The 6,025-nt window shown below is 41.5% G+C and overlaps 1 long non-coding RNA gene across 1 annotated transcript; it reads right to left on the reverse strand.

Moving 5' to 3' along the window:
* Positions 1-284: 284 nt before the first annotated feature.
* On the reverse strand, positions 285-5,924 carry LOC149984399 (uncharacterized). The gene is made up of 2 exons (XR_016492058.1): positions 5,623-5,924; positions 285-723 (listed from the first exon to the last, which is right to left on the reverse strand). It is a non-coding gene; the product is annotated as an uncharacterized LOC149984399 (long non-coding RNA).
* Positions 5,925-6,025: the final 101 nt, after the last annotated feature.

Below are 6,025 nucleotides of genomic sequence, written 5' to 3' on the forward strand. Positions count from 1 at the left end.
TAGCCAGAAGAGACCGTATTCAGCATTTCAAATATTTTTTAACTGTTAACTTTGGGGCAGCAGCATGTTCGAAATTGCATGAATATATTTCACCCAAATTACAACATTAGGCGATTCATTGCCCTGAAAGCAGTCTATGGGCTAGAAGAGACCGTAATTATTATATATATATTTTTACTTCACAACTGCCACTAACTTCAGACCAGCAACATGTATGAATACATGTCTAAACCAGCTAGGATGGAAAGAAGTACTGTACCAGTCAAAGGTTTGGACACACCTACTCCTTCAAGGGTTTTTCTTTATTTGGACTATTTTCTATATTGTAGAATAATAGTGAAGACATCACAACTATGAAATAACACATATAGAATCATGTAGTAACCAAAAAGGTGTTAAACAAATCAAAATAGATTTTAGATTTTAGATTCTTCAAAGTAGGCACCCTTTGCATTGATGACAGTTTTGCACACTCTTGGCATTCTCTCAAACAAGTTCACCTGGAATGTTTTTCCAACAGTCTTGAAGGAGGTCTCACATACTGTATACTGAGCACTTGTTGGCTGCTTTTCCTTCACTCTGCGGTCCAACTCTTCCCAAACCATCTCAATTGGGTTGAAGTCAGGTGATTGTGGAGGCCATGTCATCTGATGCATCACTCCATCACTCTCCTTCTTGGTCAAATAGCCCTTACACAGCCTGGAGGTGTGTTGGGTCATTGTCCTGTTGAAAAACAAATGATAGTCCCACTAAGCACAAACCAGATGGGATGGAGTATCGCTGCAGAATGCTGTGGTAGCCATGCTGGTTAAATGTGCCTTGAATACTAAATAAATCACAGACATTGTCACCAGCAAAGCACCCCCACACCATCACACCTCCTTCTCCATGCTTCACAGTCGGAACCACATATGCAATGTCATCCGTTCACATACTCTGCGTCTCACAAAGACACAGCAGTTGGACCCAAAAATCTCAAATTTGGACTCATCAGACCAAAGAACAGATTTCCACCAGACTAATGTCCATTGCTCATGTTTCTTGGGACCAGCAAGTCTTGTCATGCCCTGATCTGTTTCATCTGTCTTTGTGTTTGTCTCCACCCTCTTCCAGCCATCTTTCCCATTATCCCCGTGTATTTATACCTGTGTTCTCTGTTTGTCTCTATGTAAACTGGAAACCACATATCCTGAGGCTGCATTCATTGAAGCTGGGGATTTTAAAAATGCTAATCTGAAAACAAGACTCCCTAAATTCTATCAGCATATCGATTGTGCTACCAGGGCTGGTAAAACCCTGGATCATTGTAACTCTAACTTCCATATAAGGCCCTCCCCCGCCCTCCTTTTGGAAAAGCTGACACGACTCAATTTTGTTCCTTCCAGCCTACAGACAAAAACTAAAACAAGAAGCTCCCACGCTCAGGTTTGTTCAACGCTGGTCCGACCAATCTGATTCCACGCTTCAAGATTGCTTCGATCACGTGGATTGGGATATGTTCCACATTGCGTCGAACAACAACATTGACGAATACGCTGATTCGGTGAGCGAGTTCATTAGAAAGTGCATCGGCGATGTTATACCCACAGCAACGATTATAACATTCCCAAACCAGAAACCCTGGATTGATGGCAGCATTCGCGCGAAACTGAAAGCGCAAACCACTGCTTTTAGCCAGGGCAAGGTGACCGGAAACATTACCGAATACAAACAGTGTAGCTATTCCCTCCGCAAGGCAATCAAACAAGCTAAGTGTCAGTATGGAGACAAAGTAGAGTCGCAATTCAACTGCTCAGACACAAGAGGTATCTGGCAGGGTCTACAGTCAATCACGGATTACAAAAAGAAAACCAGCCCCATCGCGGACCAGGATGTCTTGCTCACAGACAGACTAAATAACTTTTTTGCTCGCTTTGAGGACAATAGGGTGCCACTGACACAGCCCGCTACCAAAACCTGCGGGCTCTTCTTCACTGCAGCCGACTTGAGTAAAACATTTAAACATGTTAACCCTCGCAAGGCTGCACTCCCAGACGGTATCCCCAGCCACATCCTCAAAGCATGCGCAGACCAGCTGGCTGGTGTGTTTACGGACATATTCAATCAATCCTTACCCCATTTTGTGGCGGCAGGGTAGCCTAGTGGTTAGAGCGTTGGACTAGTAACCGGAAGGTTGCAAGTTCAAACCCCCGAGCTGACAAGGTACAAATCTGTCATTCTGCCCCTGAACAGGCAGTTAACCCACTGTTCCTAGGCCATCATTGAAAATAAGATTTTGTTCTTAACTGACTTGCCTGGTTAAATAAAGATAAAATAAATAAAATTCACATGAATGTTAGAGCGCTGGATGGGTGCTCCATAGGCCGGGTCACCCACCATACCACCCCCATCAACCTACGAGTGTCAGGGAACCACAGCGAGACGCTCCATTTCCTGCTAGTTAAGTTTCTGCAGGTTCCCGTGGTATTGGGATTCTTTTGGCTCCAGCGACACAATCTCTCTATTGACTGGTCTCTCTATTGACTTGCCCCGGACCTCTTCGCCATTTCCGCGGAGTACACCCCCAGGAGCCAAGACCATTCTCCCATGCTCCAAGATCATTAGCCCCTCTGCTGTTCGTCTTCTGTTGCCCCGTACCCTCCCGTATACATCCTACTTTTCACATATCTACAGTTAAACCCATGTCTCGCAGCCCTTTGTCGCCTGTTTCTGGGTCACACCCTGATCTGTTTCACCTGTCTTGGTGTTTGTCTCCACCCTTCTCCATGTGTCGCCCATCTTTTCTGTTATCCCCTGTGTACCTGTGTTCTCTGTTTGTCTGTTGCCAGTTTATTTCGTTCGTAGAACCTACCAGCATTTGTTTCCCTGCTCCTGCCTGTTTCTTGCTCCTGTTTTGTCTTTCCCTGTTTTTGACCACTGCCTGCCCTGACCCTGAGACTGTCTTGCGTTCTGGACCCTGTTGGAGCGAACCATTAAGGAGAGAGCTGAGCATTAAATAGGTCTAGTTGCCAGGCTGAAATAGCAAGGACATGCACATTAAGAGAAGATGACACCCAGGCCTTATGACACCCAGGCTATACTCTATTTTTGAAAGAGTACATTAACCAAGACCATACAAACATTTATGACAGCTGGACATACTATGGTCAGCAGGATACAGAAAGAAAGATAGAAGCAAGATAACTGGTGACTAACACGTGAAACATAAGCATGCAATGCATACATTATTTTTAGAACATGGAAAGAGTTCTACCATCATTACAACCTAACCAAAAGCAGATATGAGCGTTAGTGGGCGTGAACTAGCTCTGAGATGAGAAGAAAATAATGTATGCATTGCATGCTTACGTTTCACGTGTTAGTCATCAACCCTTACACCCTCTCTTTATTATTGACCCTTGCCTGCCTTGCCCTGTCATTTGCCTGCCCCTGTTTAACCAATAAACTTGTTTTTCTTCAAAACTGTCTGCATCTGGGTTATAGCTTAAATGTGATAAGTCTCTTCTATTTGGTGTTCTTTAGTATTGGTTTCTTTGCAGCAATTCGACCACGAAGGCTTTATTCACGCAGTCAATAAACCTGAATGAGTATGTGTCCAAACTTGACGGCTCCTGCACGTGGCTGTAACGTGTACGCTAAGAATCGGGAAGCAAGTACAGGTAGTGAATTTAATAAATACCGTAACAAAACATGAAATACGATTAGTGTAGACATGAAACAAAATCAGAATCAATAACGTCTGGGGAAAGAACCAAAGGGAGTGACAGATATAGGGAAGGTAATCAGGAAGGTGATGGAGTCCAGGTGAGTCTCATGAGCGGGAGTAGACGTGACAGTGGCAAGGGGTTAAGCCCTCTCACCTGGTTAAAAGTTAAAAGTTTGTACAGATGTAGAATCTTAATTTGACCTATACTGTCACAGCAAAATAAGGATTTAAACATTTAGGCCATACATTCTGAGCAACAAAAGAGTGATCAAATTAAGATCCTACACCTATAGATTATATCAGTGGGACTGTTTACCTCCAGGGAACCTAGTGGATGCAGGTTCCTGGTGCTTCAAATGCCATAGCAGGTTCATTTAATGTGAAGAAAGTTCATTTACTGTGTGCTATGTTAGCCCTACACATGTGTAGGCTAGTATTGACTCTCACAGTGCAGTATGTTCATATTTTAAGCTATACTGATTCACAAACAATTGATATGCAAACATTCATTGTGATATAAAAAGGTCTTTACTTCTTATGCTTTTCCAAATGTTGCATTTGAATGCAATATGAACACAGCATCTACTGTCCATGGGCTTCAATTAAGCCTTAACAGTTACATTTTGTCTAGAGTGGGACCAACAGTTGTTGAGAACATAGTTAGCCTGAACCCTTTTTCTAGATTAAACAGTAAGGTAGTAGTTTATGTAATTCAATCTATCTGGAATGAATGGTTGTACAAGCCAGTGTGTTCAGAGTTCATATATGTTGAACAATACAGTTCTCCAAATACTCAGACAAACCTGTTTTTTCTAGATAGCATCTCATGCATTGTAGATAGCATCTTCTGCATTCTCGCCATGACCTGTGCATTATTCAAACACACGCACACGGTTGTGCACACACACGCACATATCAGGTATTTCTTAGTTCCCGAAACCAGATCATACTGTAGTTCCTCAACAACATGGTGTTAGGAGAGTTCGTTTATCTTAAGTAGCACGATCACTAACATGTCATGAAAGTAATGACATTTTCATGAGATGCGCAATTAAGTAGAGGAAAAAATCAGTAAGGAAAATCAGATCAATGTCAGGTTGATTAATCTGACTTGATCACTGGGTCGAGATTATTAATATTAATACAATTAAACATTTAAATGCTCATTCAAATTAAAGTCTTGGTCCAGATATTGTTCTGGACATAAAATAACAAGAAACAAGATTCTTAGGTTGGCATCTAATTTAATCATACGTTTTATTCTGAAAACGAAAAACATTGTTGTCTGATGGGAGACTATCTGCTAGTAAGAGTGGTCTTATTCCACTTATAAGGATTATATTTATTCCACTTTTACTGATATGTGATGGGATGAATGTATGAAGTACGACATTACCATTGGCTTTGAGGGGCCAGTGTTTTGGGCAACCATAGTCCTGAAGAAGAACCATAGTGGGGCCAAACATGATCATCCTAATATTCAAACATTGTATTGATCCTCATGATATTCAGACATTGGTATGATTAGCCTAATATTAAGACATGTTATTGATCCTCCAATATTTTAACATGGTGGGGTGGCAGTTAGCCTAGTGGTTAGAGTGTTGAACTTGTAACCAAAAAGTTGCTAGATCAAATCCTGAGCTGACAAGCTAAAAATCTGTTGTTCTACCCCTGAACAAGGCAGATAAACCCACTGTTCCTAGGCAATCATTGAAAATAAGAATTTGTTGTTAACTGACTTGCCTAATTAAATAAAGGTTAAAAAATAAGTGGAATATTCAAACAGGTTGTTGATTACCCTAATATTCACTTGGCAGGCCATGGCAAATATAATTTGAATGAATGCATCATGCCATTAGAACAATGGTACAGATGTGTATGCTGAATATTCATTAATGAAATAAATAACTTACAATGACGATGTGTCTCTCTTTTCCTTTGAGATTTCAGGATCCTAGTTGAGGACAATTTCAGATTAGCACTTGGATGCATTTCAAAGGTTGTGAAAGTTGCTTGTCACACCCACAGAAGCAGATCTATGATGCCAACCACATGACTTTGAGGTGTGACAGTGCACCTGTCAGAAGAACTTCAATTCATAAGTTCATACACTTATCACATAAATCGAAGGCAGAATAAATCATTATCAAATTTCCTGTCTATGAAATATGCCATCAGTGACATGAAGTGTCATTATTGATGAATTGTATAATGTGTCATGAAGCACCTCCCCCAGCCGTGTGGAATGTCAATAGGATCCTGAACTTGAGGTAACCTGACACCTGACACCTGATGATGATGCTGTCCTGCATAGCG

The sequence above is a fragment of the Oncorhynchus mykiss genome, chromosome 3 (genome assembly GCF_057628025.1).
Source record: "Oncorhynchus mykiss isolate SJ-2025 chromosome 3, ASM5762802v1, whole genome shotgun sequence".
Lineage (NCBI taxonomy): Eukaryota > Metazoa > Chordata > Actinopteri > Salmoniformes > Salmonidae > Oncorhynchus > Oncorhynchus mykiss.